The sequence below is a fragment of the Siphateles boraxobius genome, unplaced genomic scaffold (assembly GCF_051911475.1).
Source record: "Siphateles boraxobius isolate OS27281-9 unplaced genomic scaffold, OSU_SipBor_1 65, whole genome shotgun sequence".
NCBI lineage: Eukaryota > Metazoa > Chordata > Actinopteri > Cypriniformes > Leuciscidae > Siphateles > Siphateles boraxobius.
This window is the reverse complement of record NW_027509192.1, coordinates 4,544,447-4,566,596: the sequence shown is the minus strand read 5'-3', so window position 1 is coordinate 4,566,596 and position 22,150 is coordinate 4,544,447. Positions and strand designations below refer to the sequence as shown.

Below are 22,150 nucleotides of genomic sequence, written 5' to 3'. Positions count from 1 at the left end.
CCAATAGCAGCAGCTTAGCAGATCTGTTCCGCCACGACCAAACATATCAACATTGACATATCCATTGCCATGCCAAACACTCCAAGAGTTGTCATGGCAGAAATTATATTTTGAGAAATGGCCCATTTTTTTTTTGGCCCATACAATGGATGTCAGTATGCTCTACTGTTGTTGTTTGTCTTCAAAATGCCTTGTTTCAAAATCTCCTTTTTCTAAAGTGATGACTATTTAAATTTTTTGGTGAATATAAATTAATATACTTTAAAAAAAAAATATGTATTCACGTTCCTCATAATCTTTAATCAAAATAACGTCCACCTCCCTCTTTCAGCGTCATCTCTTCTCTGATGATGTTCATGGCTGGAGGGCTGGACAACCTGTCACTCACATGAGATCCACCAATAGTAAACCACAACCATCCAATCAATTCCCAATGGACAAAATCAAGTCCTGTCCTACATTTCTTGTTTGAGAAGCCGTTTCACTCGGATATATGTCATAATATGGTAGAAAAGAGTATTGCAACTTCACGCCGACTTTAAAGATGAATTGTGTAATTTCTGTTGAAAACAGGGTGTTAGTCAACTGCTGTTTTTTTTTTCAAGTTTAGGAGTCTTTGTTGACAAAGCAACTGAGCAATGCCTGTTTCCTTTTTTAGCATCTGTGTAAGCTGCTAAGTGATGACTCAAACAAGTTTATAATAATACAACTATAGAAGTACCTGGAGCCCTTGTAAGTATGTAAAAGGTCATATGAGAAACGGCACTCATTTTCTGAGTATAAATCATTTGAAGTGACTGAGGCCAAATAACCTTCTCGATGAACATTCACTAGAAACCAATTCATAGGATATTCAAGTGCCTCGGTTTCTTTTTGGCGACACAATGTACCGTGATGAGAAATGACAGGGAATGCGCAAATTCATCTAACCACCTTCTAACGCTGGTATCTCACACACACACACACACACACACACACACACACACACACACACACACACACACACACACACACACACACACACACACACACACACACACACAAATAAGAATGTCTGTGTGTATTTCAGCGGTTACAGGAACAGAATAGGCTGCGTGCTGTAATTTTCAAGTTACACCTCATCAGCCATCGCTGCATTCCCAGACTGCTTTGCATCCCAGACTTATGGCCGCGGTTCTGGGGGATAAGGAGCGTTCAGCACTTTCCGTTTAATCAATCTGTCCGTGAAGGTGACATTTTCAATTGATCCGCTGCAATTTACTTCACCGAGTGTCAGTCCTATTTTCATCCTCTGCTGTTTTAAGGTGCTCAGTAGTGCCAGTGAAGCCGTCGTGTGTGTTTGGAATATGAGAGGCGCTTTCATTTGAAGGGGTTTCAGGTTAATGCACTGTCCTGGAGCCAGGAGAGCGTTTGTGTGTTTACCTGGGTGTCATTTCCGAATGTTTGTTTGCTGTTAAATTCTCTTAATCTTGATTATTTTCCCAGCTTTCCCATCTGTTCAATTATTTGCTAATTAGTAATTAGTGTTAGAGATGATGATGAGAGTAGAAAATTAATCAGTTGCATGACAAATGAATGTAACAATGATGATTTTTACCAAAAAAGACAACCTGTAAACAGTGAGAAATAAATGTCTATATCATAATTAAAACTAGAAACCAATTCATTGGATTCATAGGATATTCAAGTGTTATATTATATATATATATATACATATATATATATATATATATATATATATATATATATATATATATATATATATATATATATATATATATACATATACATACAGGTCCTTCTAAAAAAAATAGCATATTGTGATAAAGTTCATTATTTTCCATAATGTAATGATAAAAATTAAACTTTCATATATTTTAGATTCATTGCACACCAACTGAAATATTTCAGGTCTTTTATTGTTTTAATACTGATGATTTTGGCATACAGCTCATGAAAACCCAAAATTTCTATCTCAAAAAATTAGCATATCATGAAAAGGGTCTCTAAACGAGCTATTAACCTATTCATCTGAATCAACTAATTAACTCTAAACACCTGCAAAAGATTCCTGAGGCTTTTAAAAACTCCCAGCCTGTTTCATTACTCAAAACCGCAATCATGGGTAAGACTGCCGACCTGACTGCTGTCCAGAAGGCCATCATTGACACCCTCAAGCAAGAGGGTAAGACACAGAAAGAAATTTCTGAACAAATAGGCTGTTCCCAGAGTGCTGTATCAAGGCACCTCAGTGGGAAGTCTGTGGGAAGGAAAAAGTGTGGCAAAAAACGCTGCACAACGAGAAGAGGTGACCGGACCCTGAGGAAGATTGTGGAGAAGGACCGATTCCAGACCTTGGGGGACCTGCGGAAGCAGTGGACTGAGTCTGGAGTAGAAACATCCAGAGCCACCGTGCACAGGCGTGTGCAGGAAATGGGCTTTAGGTGCCGCATTCCCCAGGTCAGCCACTTTTGAACCAGAAACAGCGGCAGAAGCACCTGACCTGGACTGTTGCTCAGTGGTCCAAAGTACTTTTTTCGGATGAAAGCAAATTTTGCATGTCATCCGGAAATCAAGGTGCCAGAGTCTGGAGGAAGACTGGGGAGAAGGAAATATATATATATATATATATATATATATATATATATATATATATATATATATATATATATATATATATATATATATATTTGTTGAGCACAAAATCATCATATTAGAACGATTTATGTATGATCATGTGACACTAACGAATGGAGTAATGGTTTAAATGGATTAAGAAAAAGTTATTTTAAATTTTAATGATATATCACAATATTGCTGTTTTTACTGTTGTATTTTTGTTCAAATAAATAAATCCTTGGCAATCATAAGAGAGTTCTTTCAAAAACATTAAAAAATCTTACTGACCCCAAACTTTTGAACATATATTGTCATATATATAATATAATATAATATAATATAATATAATATAATATAATATAATATAATATAATATAATATTTTATATAATTATCAGAGGTGGACAGTAACAAAGTACACAAAGTTTGAGTATCTGTACTTTACCTGAGTACGATTTTTACTTTAACTTCACTACATTTGAAAGACAAATATCATACTTTTTACTCCACCATATTTCTGTCAAGGTCCTTGAGTAGAAAGTCAGGGGAGGATTTTGGTCAAGTCAAGTCACCTTCATTTATAAAGCGCTTTTAACAGTATGGATTGTTTCCAAGCAGCTTTACAGTGATAATAGAAATTACCATAACAGATTGTTTAGGCTTTACCACAGCTCTAGGAAAAAGTTATTGTCCAGAAAAGTTCATTTTGATTGATTCACTTCCGTTGCGAAGATCATTAGTTATTAACTTAGGGGCCGCTAACACGACACCGTTCTAACAGAAAAACCCTTAACGTGCTCCGTCCGCCCATCCGCATAAAACATTGCCTGGTGTCTCGAGAACACACTCCCTGAAATAGGTTCAAAGGTGCAAATGATTATCCGTTATCTTTGCGCAAACCTCAAAAACGCAAACCCGCAAAAACGCAGACGGCGCGCACATGCACATCATGTGTTCAGTCGATAGGTATGCGAGTTTGAATATATATGTGCGCAGGCATGTAGTCCTTCTTCACAATTCAACCCTCAACAAACTTGGGTTTGGTTGCAGGGGTTGCATTTTGGAAGTGAAATGAGAGTCGGGTTGACGTCAGAACCCGACTGATGTTGAACCACAATACAGCATCTGTCCAACGTTGGAGATTGACATCAATCTGATGTTGGATTCTGACATCAACCTGATTTTAATTTTCAACGTTGGGTTTGGTCTTCTAAATGCAAGTTGTGTCATAGTTTTGGAGCATACTAGCTTATAGATAACAGTAAGGTTAACATATGAATACTAAATGTCAAAAAACGTTAAATAGGGCACTATTTGAGGGAACAGCCATTTGGGTGCCCGAAATCATTGTGGACGTTATTGACTGCACTTATTCAATCTCACATTCAATCCCTCTACTGGAACTGTGGTCTGGAAATAAATTTGATATTGATATGAGGGTATAGGGGCGATTTTAGACAGAACCAATATCTGATTAATGTTAATATTTTACTAGTCTTCTCGACTAGATGTCATCCTTTTTTTTTTACCTTGTAGGATTTTACAACGGGATCCCTGTCAATTATATTATATTATATTATATTACACATGCAGTAAAAAAATAAAATAAATAAACAATATTAAATCTTTATTCCAAACTTTTGATTACCAATGTACATTATCTTACATTATGAACCAAAACACATTTTATGATTTGTTAAAATTAACAAAAAGCTTTACTTTCAGCATGCTGGACAATCCTCAGTTTCTTAGCATGAGCGTGGCAATGGCAGGCGGTGTGAATCTCATTTGGGTCAGTCTGTATTAGGATCTGAGCGTGAGTGGGACGGACAGGCTGTTGAGTCTATCCAGCTGGCCTCAGATCAGTGGGTTTAAGAGCTGCCAGGTGTCAGATGCCAACTAAAGAACAGGCTGGAGGTGGCGCGGCCAGTTTAAATGACGCCAGTCGTACTGTCCTGTCGGTTAGAGAGGCATTTAAATCCTGCAATATTAATCAGTGCTGCTATTGTGATGGTGAAACAAGTGATACGGTTATTTATCTCCATTTCCCTCCGTCTCGGTCTCTCTCTCTCGGACTATTATTCACGCTCTATTCTCTGCGTGCTCGAATCCATGTTAGAGGCAGATGCTCAATTGGAGTCACATACGTTCATGTATTCAAGTTTGTCTCTGCCATCTTGATTATCATGCAAATCTGTTACTTCCTAGTACTTCATGCAGGCAGGGGATAAAAACAGACATATTTTGCAGAGCTGACATTAATTTGATAAAAGTGGATTGCACAAATCTATTGAAGTGGGGACTGAACCTCAATGCATTATTCAAAAAGGCTTTCGTCAATGCACAATCGAGCCCTGGAAATAAAAGCACGCAGAATAATCTAAGACACTATTTTTCATGGATGTTGTGCAATATAGCTCATATACCTTGCTGCCATATTACGGCTTTCTTTTTCTATATATTTCTCTTTCTGACTCACTCTTTTGCATATTTCCCCCAATGTGGGGAAAAGTCAAACAGATCTATTTTAAGTCCCTGTGGAGAAAATCAAGCTTTTAATGTTGTTTATATGTCTATGAGACGAACCATGTGCAAATTCATAAGTCAACATCATTGCTGAGTATTTTCTCCTTAAAACTGCGCTGACGTGATTGGTTACAAGGTAGTTTGTCATGTCAGAAACACCAGCGATTTCAAACCGCGTTTTTGAGACTGTCTTGGTTCAAGCATTTGTACATGGTTTGTCTTAAAGCATTTTAAAAACACCACATAGACATATAAACAACATTTAAAGTTTGATTTTCACCACAGGGGGACTAGGTGAACTAGTGAGAGCTCTATTATGGGCCGTTCACACAGAACACGTTTTTCCATTCCACTGCACTACTTTTCTATTATTTTTGTATGTAAACACGCGCTAGACGGACATGCTTGGCCATTGCGATCGAGTCTTGCACCTTTTGCAGCGTCTGTTGCATAGTGCGGTATTCTAAAAACACAGCTCTCAAGTTAAAATAAGTTAAATTTTAAAAGACGCGCCTCAAGACATTCAACTGTCCGCGCTTCAGGTTTTTCAAAGCAAAAACGCGTTATGTGTGAACTAGCTCTTATTCTGGTTGTTGTCTGCCAAGAGCCATGGGTCAACTGAAGTCCCCAGGTGGCCCAGGTGGCCCTGGAGGCCCCGAATTCACTCGTCCAGCTTGTATATAGGCACCCCTCTTAAAGGAAGGACCCCTGAGCGCAAGACACTTGCCACGTCTGTCACAGAGGAGCTGTGCCAGCCGACAGATCGCCTCACTTTGAAGCCAAAGGCTCTGACACTGCAGTTATAGGCCAAGAAAAAGAGATGCCAATATTAAAGAACAAGAAAGACTAGACTAGCCTTTGAAGTAAAGGAATTTCACACTATCTCCCGCTCTTTGATTCACGCTCCATAATTTTGCATGAGGAGGTCTCCCATGGCAACCAAGTGCATTTAAATTATGTCATGTCCATCACTAAGAAGATTTAAATATCTGAAATCTAAATTTTGTTTTTGAAGACATCGAAAATGTAAGCCGCATACTAATGGAGAGACAAATGTATAATTTATGATGTCAACATGCAAAGTATAAGAATGTTTATATTTATCATCTTAAAGGAATGTTCCAAACAAACAATTAAAGTTCTGCATTATTAATTCACCACGTCATGTGTTGTTCCCATTGTTGTTTTACTATTATTTAAATACTTTCAATACTAATAGTGTTTATTAATATTTTGAGTTACCTTTCATCTGTAATATTTGTAGTCTTTGCCCTTTAAACACTTTCACAAAGCAGTTTCCATTTAAGAAAACACAGAGTTTAGAGGGATAGTTCAACCCAAAATTAAAATTCGATTTTCATTTACTCACCCTCAAGTTGGTCCAACCTGTATGAATTTCTTTATCCTGCTGAACACAAAAGAAGATATTTTGAAGAATGTTGGTAACCAGACAGTTTCAGGGCCCAATTGACATCCATAGTGTTTTTCCATATTATGGAAGTCAATGGTCCCCCAAAACAGTTTAGTTACAAACATTCTTCAAAAGACCTTCTTTTGTTGTTAGCAGAAGAAAGAAACAGGTTTGGAACAACATGAGGGTGAGTAAATAGGGGCTTTCGCACCAGAGGAACCTTTAGTTCCTAGAACTATTGGCGGAAGTACCCGGATGTCGGCGAGTTCGCACCGCAGGAACTAGGAACGATTTTATTTCTAAGAACTTTTTTGGAGGAACTAATTTAGCTCCTCCTTCAGAGTAGGGTCTAAACCAGTACAATAGGAACTATCCGTGACGTTAGTGTACGCGGATTGAAACACCAGCCCCCGCCATTTTTTACAACGAATCCGGCGTACGTCACTTCAGAGTTCCTATTGGCAGTGCAATTGCAACCAGGAAAATGTTCCTATGCGAACAATTTTCTTGGGGAACCAGCCTGGTGGCTAGATCCTAGAGCTAAGTTTTTAGAACTACCTGATGCGAAAGCCTGTAATGATGACAGAATTTTTCATTTTTGGGTGAACTATCCCTTTAATAAAGCATATAGAACCATCATGTAAGCCATGTCTATCAACGCCATAAAGTAGCTGCTTAGTATTCATGTCCAATCCCAGAATTCCTCTCACCCCATGTTTACCCTGTTGTCTCAATTTCCCCTTATCACCTCCAAAGACTCGACTCAAATTGATTGCTATTAATTTTATGGTACAGAGAATTGCTTTGAATATATTGTGTAATATTTATGCCAGGTTCACACACTCGGTAACATAAAAATGAAATCGTAATTGCTGCGTCTTTCAGATTGTGGATTAGAAGTGCTCTGAATGCCTATGCATGTGTGTTTGTGTGTGTGACTAAAGTCATTAATATTCCAGCTGTGTTCAAATATCTGTCTGGAAGGCCTTAATTATGACAGTCGGGTACCTGGCAGACCTAGAAATCAGAGTTGGGGGGGAAATATCAATTGATTCACCCCAGAGGCCCTGCTGTCAATAATTACAATGGCTTGGCTACAGAATTCCCCATTACAGCCCATTTCCAACCACAGTTACAATGAAACTATTATCAATTGGATTACTTCAAGGTTTAAACTGGCCACAGTGGAGTGCATATCAATGGAATTTCAATTAAAAGGAACTGGGATTCAAAGACAAAGAGCAGTGGTGTTGAACAGGCGTGGGCTTGTGTGAGCTGCTATATTCACAGTAAAAAGAGAGTAAGTAGAAAGCTCAAGATATCACAGGGTCTCAAGTGAGCCCTTTAGATGTTACAAATGAACCAGTGCTGCTTTATTTATTAATGTGCAAAAAATATACAATGGGTCCTAAAGTTCGAGACCATTAGAAACTAGTTCCTGTATATTATTAATGTCATTTTGAATTAGAAATCTCAGATTGTATGTATATATATTTTTTTTTAATGTCACTCTCTATTTATTTAATTTGATTAGTAACCTAGAAATAGTGTGGGATTAAATATTATATACATTTAAAAACAAAAATGTCATATTCATTTGACATCATTTACTGTAGTTTATTTATGTGTGGGGGGGGGGGGGGTATTGCATTTTTTTTCTTAATTATGCATGCTGCTAAATTTATATTTTTATTGATTTATTGCTGAGTAGTTTGAACATATAAATGGTTTAAAAAAGTGTGTGAATTCAAAGAATAAAATAAAATAATCCTGGCCTTTCAGAACTGTCTGTGCACTGAAATTGGTTATGGGAATTATCTGTGCAAAGAATAAAACAGGCAAATGAAAAGTGGAAAGTAAGAAATGAAAATCATTATCTTGGGACATAACATGGAAAATAATAGACTTCTCTTATTAGTTGAGTTTTGAATGTCATCTTAGTCAAATTTGTAATGGCCTGTAAATTACCCATTTCATCTTTTTTCTTCTGACTGGCTGAATATTTTGAACATGAGGCATGGCTCTTATGTTTGACGTTAATCAGAATTTGCAGTCTTTATCAAATAAATTCAATATTTAAGAAATATGCCATTCCTGATGACACTGATGAATTTCCAAAGGGGTTATTAAATAATTTTGAGCCTGAACAAGCAAGACAGATTCTAAGAAAAGACAGATATTTCTTCCTTGGAAAAAAGGATCAATAAATATTGAAAGACTAAGGATCTTCTATTATTTATGAACTGGGATGGATCAGAATTTTTCCCTCCTAAATATATTGTAATTTTTAATGTCTGAGAACAGCCTGTAAATGACACCGCATTTGTCTCATTTAGTTTAGTCTCTTTCTGTCTTAGCGTTAAGTACTAATAGGAGAAATTTTTAATTGTAGTGAACAAGGTTGTTGGGAAACATGATTCATTTTAGTGAACCATATTGTTAGAAATTACGATTTATTTTTGTGAACCACATTGCTGGGAAGCATGATTCATTTTAGTGAACCAGTTTGTTGAGAAGCACGATTAATTTTTGTGAACAAGATTGTTGGGAGACGTGATTTATTTTAGTGAACCAGACTGTTGGGAAGCTGATTAATTTTAGTGAACCAGATTGGAAACCTAATTCATTTTAGTGAATCATATTGTTGGGAAGCACGATTCATTTTAGTGAACAAGATTGTTGAGAAGCATGATTCATTTTAGTGAATCAGTTTGTTCAGGTGCTTGATTTAAATGGAAAAACACAAACAAAACAAAAAACAATTCACCAGTTCATTTGAGTCCTCCTCTTTTTATTAAATAGTGCTTTCTGTGTTTTCAACATATAGAAATAGAAAGTTTTGTTAGTTGTATTAAGTTTGAAATGATCTGTTAACTTTAAAGCTGTCACCTTAATTAAGATAATCGTCATTCATGCAAATGTGTAACTTGTAGATTAGGAAACTACAGTTTCAAGGAAGCTTCCCAAACACTGTCTTTCAACTTTGAAATCTTTTAAGCATTGAAATCTGTGATCTGAGAAAGCCTCAATCTAAAAGTTTATCTCAAAGCAATAAATGACATTCATATAAAGATATGAAGGAAGCTTGATATTATCAGAAATTGAATCACATTTATCTTCTCCCTGAATTCTAAATGTGTATTTTTGCTCCAGGTATGAGCTGGTTGGATGTGGATTTCTAATACGGAGGTTGGAGATTTATTTGGATTTTAATCGAGACTTGTTTGAACTGTCGTTGTACAGGTAAGTATAAAGGTTTCTTCCTTTTTTATCACGGTGAAATGTTGTGTATATTACCATTGACCATCCTGTTTGAAAATGCAACTTAAGCTTACCCATCAACAGTAAATTGTTGAAAACAAATAATGAACATTTTTATGGTGAGCTTACATTTTTCAGTTTATGCTAAACATTTAATTAGTCCTCGTGAGTTTAATCTCTCTAAAATGTTAAAAAGCAACGAAACTGACTGGAAAAGTATACCTAAAATTCATGGAAATGTAACTAAAATTCAAAGAAACGTTTGGGAACCCAGTTTGCACCAGGTAAGAAACCAGTTTGCATGTTAGCTGTGTTTCAAAACACAGCTAACATTTTAAAATGGATTTTCCAGCACTATATATATAACGTATTTCACAGGTGGATTCTATTGTGTCATTTTGATTGAACAGGACTGCAATGATCAGATCACCTTCCCAACCCTTAGGTTTCCAGCAGAGTGTGTCTCGCAACCCTATCTGCAATTTTCTTAACAAGACAAATGAGAACGTGTTGGATAACTGTTAATTACATCCATCAGCGGCTAACAAAGATTAGCACTACCGTACCTGTGGAGCTAACAGCTGTTTCTAGCACCAAACGGCTTCAGTGGGCCTATCCTGGACGAGCTTTTCATATTAATTTATGACAAAAGTCATTTAATCTGAGGGATCGTTTTCATATGCTGTAATGGATATTACACAATTGTGGATGGTTTGTGAGTCTCTTTAGGGCTTAAATAAACAACAAGATGAAATATTGTCTCAAGATTTCATTCGGTTAAATTTGTTTGCATGGTTTTTCGATGAGTGGGAACCGCTTTACCTTGAGTCTGTGTTGATAGGCACTGCTGTGAACAAAGGGTGGTGTTTGGCTATTTGAATATTTTGAATGTTCATGTTTGAATCTAATCTAGAAAACACTGCGGTTGTATTTCAGTCTCTCTGTAGAGTCTGTAATAGCTTTTGAAATATTGGGCTTCAAAGGTTGTGATTTTGCTATACTGTTTGATATATTTGCATTGAAATTTCTAGGTAGGACATTATCCTATTTACATGTAAGAGTGATAAAGAAAATACAGAACACGATGTGTACCAAATGAGTGAAGACAAGAAAGACTTAATAGCATCCATCCATCCATCCATCCATTCATCCAAAATTATAGTTTTAGTAATTGTAGTACTTCAACCTAAACTTATTTTATTTCATTTAGTTTCAAGGACAACACATCACTTTTTTTTTATTAAGTTGAGCTTTATATTAAATAATGAAAACGATTTGTTTTAGTTTTATTTTTATTTTTAGTTAACAATAATACTAGTTTGTGTCACAGTTCCAAAATAAAAGAAAATAATCAAATCGCACCTTAGGATCTTGAGAATTATTTAATTCAGTCTGTGCATTTAGTTCACATCATTATTTCCAAATGTTGTATCCCATGGTTTTCACAATATAAAGTTTTTTTTTCTTCTTCATTTAATGTCCTGCTAAAACAACTATTTTGCATATGTACTGTTACTAAGCTATAGACCCAATGCGGCAGAGAAACAAGCCCGCAGCCATCTTTAGAATTTTGTGTTTGAACTCCCATTTTTGCGGTAGCTCTGTATATTTCTATGGCATCACTGTCGATGAGTATTTAGCTGGTGAAGTGGATTTGCTTATTATTGAGTTAACGAAAGTTATCACGAACATTGTAATGTTTAAAGCGGATGTCATAACAAATGTCAGTACAACGGAAAGATTTTAAAACGAGCGGTTAATTCATAAATCCGTAAAATCTTACTTTCATGCTGTGGAAACACAAACCGGAAGACAGAACTGAAAATGGGAGGGGCTCCATAAGGTCTATAGGCTACTTGACATTAAGGGGGCTCAATAACCTCATATACAGTAGCCTATACGGCAAGCCCCCCTTAAACATTATGTCCCAGCAGGCCCTGACAGCAGACGTTGGAGTTTAGAAGTACTTTGGAGGCCAAACTTTAGCTCTTCCACAGCTAAGACTATTTTGAAGTATACAAGTGTTTGTGGGACAGGCTGTCTGTTCTCGTGATGGTTCTATTTTCCCGGTCCCCACATCGCTGCTGGATCACTGATCGGCTGTATGTGAGGAACCGCTCCAACGAGCCCCTTCAGCATTAATTAACATGGTCATTAATCAAGTCCAGTACAGATAGCGGCTTAATCCTGCTGTAATGCACTTTTCTGGAGGGGAGGCTCCAAGAAGTTAATTGGATTTGATTGGATATTGCTATGATAGTCCCACACAGAACATCTTTAGCTATTAAGTGAAGTTGTTGCCTTTGATTATACTGTTTTGTAGTGGCATGTGTTCAAGCCTGACGTGAGCCTGATAGAAGTGCCCTTCAAAAGGTTATTTAATATTATTATTATTATTATTATTATTATTATTATTATTATTAAAAGGTTATTTGACAGCTGAATTCTTTTTGAGTTCGTCTCTTTCAGCTATGTTTGTTTAACCGTTCATAAGCGTCTCTGAATAAGCAGCTTTATTATGTCAGCCACGCTTAAAAGAGCACATATATTGTTTGATGTGCTATTTTGAAAGAATAAACAACAATTTTAAAGGGAAAACGCACTGAAAAATAACGATTTGGCATTCACCTTCATGTAATTTTTATTTTCAGTGAAACGCCTGTATCCACACCCTAAAATAACCATTAAACTTAATCCATATCAATTGTGTGTTATTTTCCATTTATTCTAAAGTCAGGCAGTAGCATTGATTCAGTCCGGTATGAGTTTGTGAATCTTTTCATTCATCAAAATTCATCAAAAAAAAAGTTTAATTGTTTCTGAGCTGCACTACACTTTTTACATCATATGCTTTTGATTAATTAAACTTTATGATTCATGCATTAAAATACCGCTTAACAGTCATTTGTTTTCTCTGTGTTGTTACCTTTACACTTAGTTTTTTTTAGTTTATCATTATAGTTATTCTTAATGTGAACAGGCCTTCTGTTTGTGAATCAGTCTGAAGTGATTGCATTTTTTTATTCTCTAAAAAGAACTGAATGTTTGTGAGTAACTAAAAAGAATAGAAAAGTATCTGCTCAAAAGAGTCATTTGTTTGAGAATTCGACTACATTGGCTGCACTATATGTTCCTGATTCATTTAAAAGAACCAATTCATAAGAGTCATTTGTTCATGAATCAGACTACATTGGATGTGTAGAATTGGCTAATAAGAATAATATTTTTGTGAATCATTCTACATACTGTACGCTTTTGCTTTGCTTAAAATAACTGGTTCATTAGACATTTGTTTGTAAATCGGACTATGCTGGCTGCCCTGAAGTCATTGCTTTGCACCTATAGCAACTGTCTGTTAAAACACTCTTGACTCTCAGTACCAACCAATTGGCTATGGTTGTATTTATTTGACAGTGCAAGGCGATACAATTTAACTGGCATTGATGGCTCAAATCTCAAGGAGGGTGTATGATGCGGTCTGCCCCGCAATTCTCCTCCTCATACCCGACTGAAATTGGGGCAGTACGTGAGAGCCTTGACCGGTTGCAAACACCCCCCCCCCTCCCCCTCTCTCTCCCTCTCTCTCTCCCTCTCTCTCTCTCTCTCTCTCTCTCCCTCTCCCTCTCCCTCTCTCCCCAAGGCCCCTTTCCTGTGTTTTTTGATGGCTCCCATTGAGCGCAGTAGATGTGATAGGCCTTTATTCTCAGCTTGTGGTTTTACACATACACATATATTTTAAAAATGGGGGTTGGGCATTTAATATTCATTGAAGGGGGAAATGAGAAAGTGAGGGGACAACCTTATTAAAATCGAACAATGTCTTGCACTTTTTCTCTCCAAACTTCTTTCTTCCCACATTAAGACTTATGGTGCCTTTTAAGCTTTATACTTTCACTTCTCATTTCTTTAAACGGGATGTAAGAGACAAACCGGAGGACTGCTAGATTGCTTCATCTTGGCAGGACACTGTTGTTTTTCTTAGGTCATATGCCCATCAAAGTGCCCCTATTATGCTTTTACGGATATTGCTTTTCATGTAGTGTGGAATACAGCTGTTTGTGAATGTAAAAGGTCTGCAAAGTTTCAAAGATCAAAGTCCAAGATAAATGTTATTGTTTCCCAAAAGAAAGAACCAATTCTGCCAGAAAAAAAGTCAGCAATTCCAGGTTACCTCCTGCACAAACAGATTTGCATAATGCCCGCCTATGATTGGCTGCTTGCGAACAACACCTACTTTGATCAGCCCTCAAACACTGCAATTGTAGCTGAGGCCTGAAGAGTTCATATTGTTGACATGTCGAGACGACGCTGTTTTCTGCACTGAGACAGCAAATCCTTATTGCATGCACTTCCAAGGGATGAGGACTCGAATTGATACGGTAAAAAATCATTACTGTTCATTTCGCTGTGTATGCAAGTGCTAAGACAGCCTCCTGAGATGAAATTCAGATATGGTAATGGGCGTTTAATTTCCAACTAGTGCTGTAAGCGGTCGACCAATCACAACAGACTGGGCCATCTGACCAATCAGAGCAGATGAGGCTTTCAGAAAGGAGGGATTTAGAGAGAACGAACACTCAATCGAACTATTTCCGGCACGGTGAGAAAAGAGGTGATTCTGCAATGTACAGTATATTTTGAGAATAATTGGATGCATGTAAACTGATTGTAGGAGAACTTCAAAAATAAAAGTAGGAACTATTAAAATGGTATAATGGGTACTTTAAAACACTTTATTTTATAATCAAGTTCAAATTTCATTATGATCAAGGAAACTTGTGTAGATATGAAACTTATATGCTTTTCTTATTTTTTTATTTATTTTCTGGTGACATTTAGCATGCTCACCATAGAGTATGGAGGTGTTTGGTTGAATGAACTCCCTGAAGTGAAAAGACCTTTTCAGTTGATGTTCACTGGGTTCGGGAAGACACTTGCCCTGTTTTCCTGTGGGATTTGGGGCTCTGTTGTTTTGGCTTTTGGAGACAAGAGCTTTTTCATAACTGTGAGACCCTACTGATGGCGGTTGAGGGATGTTCTTGGGTCAAACAAGGTGCCTTAATTTGTTTTATTTCACGGCTCTGTGGAATACTTGATTCTGATGGGTCAGTCGTGCCATCCAGCGGTTATTCCCAGATAACAACCGCTGAAAACAACCGGGTTGAGCCTGTGTCAGCAGCGCTACTTGCTAGGAACGTTTCTTCTTTGTGTAAGTTTTGCATTTGGTGAGCTAATAAAATATTAAAACTCAGTCAAATCAATATTTTGTGTACAGTTATTTAATTATGCCATTCAGTATCATGGACTCGCTCTCTCTTATTTCATACAAACGCAGCTGCTGCCATTTTGTGACTATTGTGTAGTACACTGTTGGATTATAAGATACAAATGGGTAAGATTTTAAAATGGTTTAATCTGAAATCATCTCTTATCTCCATATTTATTTATGTTGTGAAATGCGGTGTTATAATTGGTATGACTGCATACCGTTTGAACTTGCCGCGCTGGCAACTGCTCTCTCCACAGAAGCTTTGCATTTAAAGACCAAATAAAATATTGCAACTCAGATCAATAATTCGTGTCTAATTATTTACTCATGTGGCAAGTAGCCGTGTAATACACAGGATAATGTACATCCGGCCGGTTGTTATCTCAGAATAAACCCCCGACAGGGTGATGATGACCCCGATGCCAAGCGAATGTACATTACGTACAATGTACAAGGCTGGATGTACATTATCCCTTCTATCTATCTATCTATCTATCTATCTATCTATCTATCTATCTATCTATCTATCTATCTATCTATCTATCTATCTATATAACTGTCTATCTATCTGTCTATCTGTCTACCTATCTATCTGATATTCAATCATGTTTTCTCCCCGTATTTATGCATTTATATTCATAATCATAATGACAGTGGATGTATGAAGTCATTTCCTCTCAGGGCCACAGACACACTGCATGCCTGCTGTGCAGCAATGCATGTTGTATATGGTGGCAGCTAGCACAAAACCACTGATGCTAGCAAAGGTGTCATGCTTCACTTAGTGCCCTGCATGACCTGGATGTGTGATGTCTCATTCCCTCTCTATCTTAAATGTTTAAGTGGCTTTACTTTGAAACTCACCTCACATACTGTAATCCCCGCGGTATCCTTGTCTAAGATCTTATATGGCTTACCTACAAGACATAGATGTAAGAAGCCTTTTAGCAGATCATTTTATTCAAAGCTACTTAATACAATTATTACATTGACAATCCCCTGATTCAACCTGGGATTAAGTAGTAGAAACTAAAAGCAGTGACATTACCGACTACATTTTTCAGTAGCGTAACAGTAATGCAATAAGATGCTACATGTTAATGTCATGTTTTTGTGACACCTGTGTAAGTGCTGGAAATTCTGATGAATTCTTGTGAATTGGTTTGTTCACTGATTCGTGTTCTTGCATATGATTGTTTTTAAGAAATATAAATTAAATGTTGCTATTCATATAAATAAGGGTGTAAAATTGTAGTTTTATGTAGATGTGTATTTCATATCTGCATATGAAATTCCAGTTTTAATACATTATATATATAATGTATATTTATATTATTTTTTATCATATTTCATACATAAACTTGTCAAGCACAAGATTTATTCATTTTCACTTATTCAAGTTCTTGTTACAAAATTAATATTAATAATTCATGTTTAAAATGCCACCTATATACATTTATATTGTATTTAAATGTATTTATATAGGAACCAAAAATAATTTAATTACTTTGAATTGTTCCGTAATCAGTAAATTGCTCATCCTGTTATTCAAATTTCAACATTGTTATTGTTAACTAAAACTAACAAAAAGTCATTTAAACATAATTTTTGTCAAAGGGGTCACTCACTGTTTTGTGTAACACATTACAAGTAACGTGAGATGTGTAACCAGATTAAGTAACTAGTAAAGTAATGCAGTTCAAATAAGTAACGCAAGTTAATGCTTATTTGAAGAACCCACAAGAACCCACTTAATGCTAAGCTTTGTATTGTTAGAAAACAAGTCATATTTTTGAATGGCCGTGCATTATTCGCTCATTTTCCCCTGAGATGGAAGAAATAAGGATTTTAATGTTGCACTTCCTGCTTATAATGATGTAAAAATCGTCATGTTGCGTCATTCTAAGCAGGAAGTCCCATATCTTTGTAGAGGGGTTCAAACTACAAACACTTTTTCCTAATTTTTCCAGGGGGTTGAACCCACTCACACTACAGATTACAGATTAGTGGGTGGGACTTCACTTTCTGAAACTAAAAAAATATGCTCCATCTTGTTTGGAAGCTAAGCTAACAATCACTGTGGAGCCAGATGTGAAGTTACAACAATGGCAGAAGGTGCTCAATATGATATGGAAGAAGAGGATTTTGAAAGTCTGATGCTCGAATCAGATGTTCGTGGCTACTTTTACGAGCCGCAATTTAGCAATAGGGCAGCTGAGGCTGATGGAGGAACAGGAGGCAGAAGACCTGCCTGTTGCGAACGAGGAGCCTGGACTGGCTCGAGCGGGGGCGGACTGGTGGTACCTGTGTTCTCACTGTGCACCTACGGACAAACAGATAGAGTCCTGTGTGATGTAAATATATCGGGTAGTTCATCGCCCTCAACCACTGTTTGCATCGGGCTCCACATCTCTCGGTAGGGAATGAAAACATACTTTTTGCCAACTAACTAGTTAGCCAACTAACTAGAAATGTTGTGTAAAATGAATTTCAAGCTCTGGTGGTAGCTAGCCTTGTAGACGGAAGAGTAATTTCTCTGATAGGCGGATACCTCATAGGTGCTGTTCTGGATTAGTGGGAGTGGCTTGCGGAGCTGTGCAATGTGGTCTTTTCTCAGTCAAGAAGGCACCAATTTCAAAATGTCTTTTACATTTCGATATGACCCACTTTCAATAAAGTTTAATGTTGAAATGGGTGAAGTGTCCCTTTAAGTTAAAGCATAACTCGTTACTTTTCACAAAAAACACAAGTAACGCAATTATTTACTTTTTTTTAAGAAGTAATGCAATATTATAACACATTACTTTTAAAATTAACTTTCCTTAACAGTGATATATAGACACACTGCGTGTGTGGCCAACTTGATTCAAATTACAACTCATGAATTGCAAGGGAGGCAGTTATCTTTATTTTTTGTTATTAGGTTGTAGTGAGGCTACTTATGTTTTCAAAAGAGCCACTTGTACAGTAGCTTCAGAACTGTAGCTTTTCAAATTACAAAGCTGGATCCTCAACACAGCCCATCAGTATCCTTAAAAGCTACAGGCTAACAGACTCACTCCCAGAGAATCCACAGGAGTCCACCCGGAGTTCTGCTGGAGAACAGAGGGAAAAGGAGTTCAAGCCCTTGAAGTTGTAATGCAGGCCAGAGTGACAGTCCTTCAACTTCCATTAGTGGAGAGCACAGAGAGAGAGAGAGAGAGAGAGAGAGAGAGAGAGAGAGAGAGAGAGAGAGAGAGAGAGAGAGAGAGAGAGAGACAGAGACAGAGGCGAGTAGATTGAAGGATTGCTAGTGAGGGGGCGGTCTAAATGACCTGGGGGAGTTTCAACCATCCACACATTGACAAGAGAGAAGAGGACCACTTGTCCCTGGAGTCATATGAGGTGGAAAAAGCCTGGACCGGATCTCAGGCACACATTCCCTGCATTCCCTCAGATTCACACATTAGCATGAAAACAAACAGGACATGCGCAAAGTTCATTCTGTGCTCGTCCTATTCGGTTTCAGTGAAAAAGAACTGCTGGACTGAGAACATGTCCATATATATATATATATATTTTTTTATATATATATATATATATATATATATATAATTTCATATAGAAACATGTCAACCCCTCAACCCCATAATTGTTAATAATTAATATCCATTACATACTTGATTTTACATACTTAATATGAATATTCAATGTTTGACAAAAAATGGTGTAAGGTTAACTTCCAAGCAATATACACAAAATCTGCTACTAAATTTCACAAAATAACAAAGTAACACATTGAATTAAACACAAAACTTTAAATCAGAAGGACTGAAATTGCATTTCCTTGTAAAACGTACTTCAAAAATCATTGTTTAATTTACAACCTCCGAAAAAAAAGTTTTTTTTAAATTGTATTGAAATTTTTAGATATTTTAACTTGTTTAACAAATTTTACCAAACTTCGTTAAACCAAAAATGGTTGAATTTCACTCTTGATGGTGTCGAGTCAATGCGTTTTTTGACGGCCACCTTTCCTTCCTCCACTACCTTGGCCAAGCATCATTGCATTTTCCAATGAAGCTTTTCGCGCCACATGACCGACATGACCTCATTTCTCCCAAGTCTCCTAAGACCCAAGACCTCCCAAGTTGATAACTCTTGGTGTCTATGGTATCCTTAAGAGCCTCCAACACCACAACTCGAAGGCATCAATACTTTCATTGTTTTTTTTTCATAGTCCACCTTTTACATCCGTATGTTGATATAGGGAACACAGTTGCCTCGACTAGCCTGCATTTGGTTGAGAGGTTGATATCGTTGCTCCTCCAGATTTGGTACATGCTCAGCGCATCACATCCTAATAACATTTTGCCCTTCATTTCATGTGTGCAGTCACCGGTTTGGTCAATCACAGATCCCCAAAAGCAGAAGTCCTTAACACTTTCAATTTCCTAATTGAAATACAGATTTAACACCAAAGACACATTTAGCTCTGTTTCTATTTGTTTGGATCATAAAGCAAAGCAGCAGTTGAAAACGCTCAAGGAATTGTTTCTGGGTAACATTCGCTCATTAAGATTGGGATTACTTAGCACCATGCTAAATGACTTTGAGTTTCTCAGGCTCTCGTTTTTCTCACATTATTATCCTTGTCCATTTTTCTTCTTCTCCGCTTCATTTCTACTGGCATTCACAATGTATTACACATTTGATTTATAGTTGCTCTTGATGTTTGTGCTGAGGCATAATTCAGGGGTGGGAAACTGTATCTCTTGGGCCTGGATCAAAGCCGGCGGTGTTCTCACATGGGTCCAGGTGTTTGAGAGTCACAGCAGGAAACCAATAGAGCCGAGAAACCCAACAATCACAGAATACAATGAATGAATGAAAGAAAGCAATGATCTGAATAGAATACTAGCTTGCTTACTAAATTCTATCCTGCTCAAAAAGTATTGCATTAGTATATTCAGATAATTGTGCAGTTATAAAATAGCAGGGGCTAATTGTATTATGCTAACCTGTGTACTGTATGCATACTATGAACAGTACTGCAGAATTAGTACAAATATGCTAGTATGCTTTTTCGCATGGCAAAAGAGAATGAATAAGTCACGCAAATTTCCAGGTCAACCAAAATCCTGACACGAGTGTCTGTTGCATTTGGTCATTAAGTCTTTAAAGTGAAGCAAATACATTACACACTTGGAAAGGAGTGCATACTAGAATAGGCATCTGCAATTACCTCATTTGCCGTTGTGACAGTTTAGGCTAAAACCTGAATATTTACGAAAATGCTCTGGCAATAATTGAATGATTATCAAAGATTTTCAGTCTTAGTATTAACAAAAGGCTTATTCACATTCCGTACAATTTAGCAGGCCACCGCTGGTTGTTTCTTCAAAGAAGGAGAGGGGTTGTTTTTGTGGAGATATGGAATCATTAAAGAGAGCAGCCGCTGCCCCTGCTGTACTGCATTCTTCAAAGAAAATCTATTACCACTTCCTCTGCTTCTCCTCCGCTGGAACCCTCAGTCTGGGATTCAATTTACTCTGCAGACGAGGATTAAAAAAAATCATACATTTATTACCCAGCTTAATTTTTCTCAGTATTGCCCAATGGTTGAAAAATTGTTTTAAATCCACTCATATCTCAACCTTATAGTACAAGCTTTTCAGGTTTGCAATTCGAATACAGTACAGCAGGCGGAGCGTTTCAATACAGAAGTTTTAAGTCAGAGGTGTCTCACAATTGATGGGCTTTGTTGTTGAGGAAGTACGTTTTTGTGAAACACTTGCATTATACACAATGCACTAATATACCAATTTAAAAAGAAATTTTAATACTGGACATTTGTTAGGCTGTGATGCCTAAATTCACTTTCACAACTATTATTGTATTGTTTTATTTTTAAATTATTAAATTATTTTCATATTAAATCGTAAAAAAAGTTATGTTTTCCCATGAAATTGGGTTGAATTTGCACAAATCCTTGCACTGAATAAGATATAAGCTTTTTTCTAAAAATCGTAACAATTCACACCATACAAATTCATACAATATCACCACTTCGTAAAATAGTTAAGTTTTAGTTCCAGTGAGATTGGGTTGGATTTGCATACATCCTTGAAGTGAATAAGATGCAAAAACGATGCGTACAACTTTTTGCTTACTTTTTTCAAAATTCTTACATTTTCGTACAATTTACTGTACACCACACAAATTCATACGAAATCGACACCTTTTAAAATAGTTCAGTTTTCCCGTGAGAATGGGTTGGATTTGCATAAATCCTTGCAGTGAATAAGAAACAAAAACAATACCGTGCATGGAAATAAACACCACCATCATCTAGTGCAATTCATTCAGTGAATTCCCCCACAGTGTAATTTGCATGGGTCATAAGAATAAATATTTATGTCATTCTTGGACATAAAAGAGACTCCTAAAGAGCCTAGATCTCACACAGGCATCGGGATTGACATCAGATGATTCCCTTATCAAAGAAATAAGAATTTTTTTACTGAAGAGAACGCGTATCAAAGCGCTGGTCAATTATTTAAGAGTATGCATGGTGGAAAATGTTTCAGCAAGTTGCTTTTACAGCAATGGACAAGGATACACACTTGGCCCAGTTGGACGGCTGGCCAAAAGCAGACTTCTGGTTTGGGTGTGTGCTCAAATCAGCAGGCCATGGCCTTTCTTCCTTCTTTCCTCGCCATATGGAGATTAGCAGGAGTTCAGAATCTAAGCGAGCGTCATGATCAGAGGACTTTCTTCCTCTTATAAACAGGCAAGGTAAAATGTCTCTTGGTAACAAGATAGGACTTTCATTCCCCCATCTTTAAAAGTCAGGTTTGCCGGTGCTCTGGCGCACATCAAGAGCTAAAATCGAGTTAACGTGTTTTCACAGTCCTCCGCCGTTATCGAGGGATAATTAGAGCCTATAAACTTGGTTCGCCTGAGTGTCTCTTCAGAGATGAATGTGGACTCACACTGTTAAGTTGCTGTTGCGGGCGCTCAAATTGCCTGTTTGCTGGAATTACCTCAGTGAAGTGTCGCTCATGGTGGCATTCATCTGTATGG

At 37.0% G+C, this 22,150-nt stretch overlaps 1 protein-coding gene across 1 annotated transcript in view; it reads left to right on the top strand.

The window, feature by feature from the left end:
- lrrc4ca (leucine rich repeat containing 4C, genome duplicate a) overlaps positions 1 to 22,150 on the top strand; it is a 224,571-nt gene that overhangs the window by 62,605 nt on the left and 139,816 nt on the right. Inside the window, exon 2 of the mRNA XM_077210331.1 lies at positions 9,709 to 9,798. The gene's annotated coding sequence lies outside the window, so the exon portion shown is untranslated. The remainder of the gene's footprint in view (positions 1 to 9,708; positions 9,799 to 22,150) is intronic.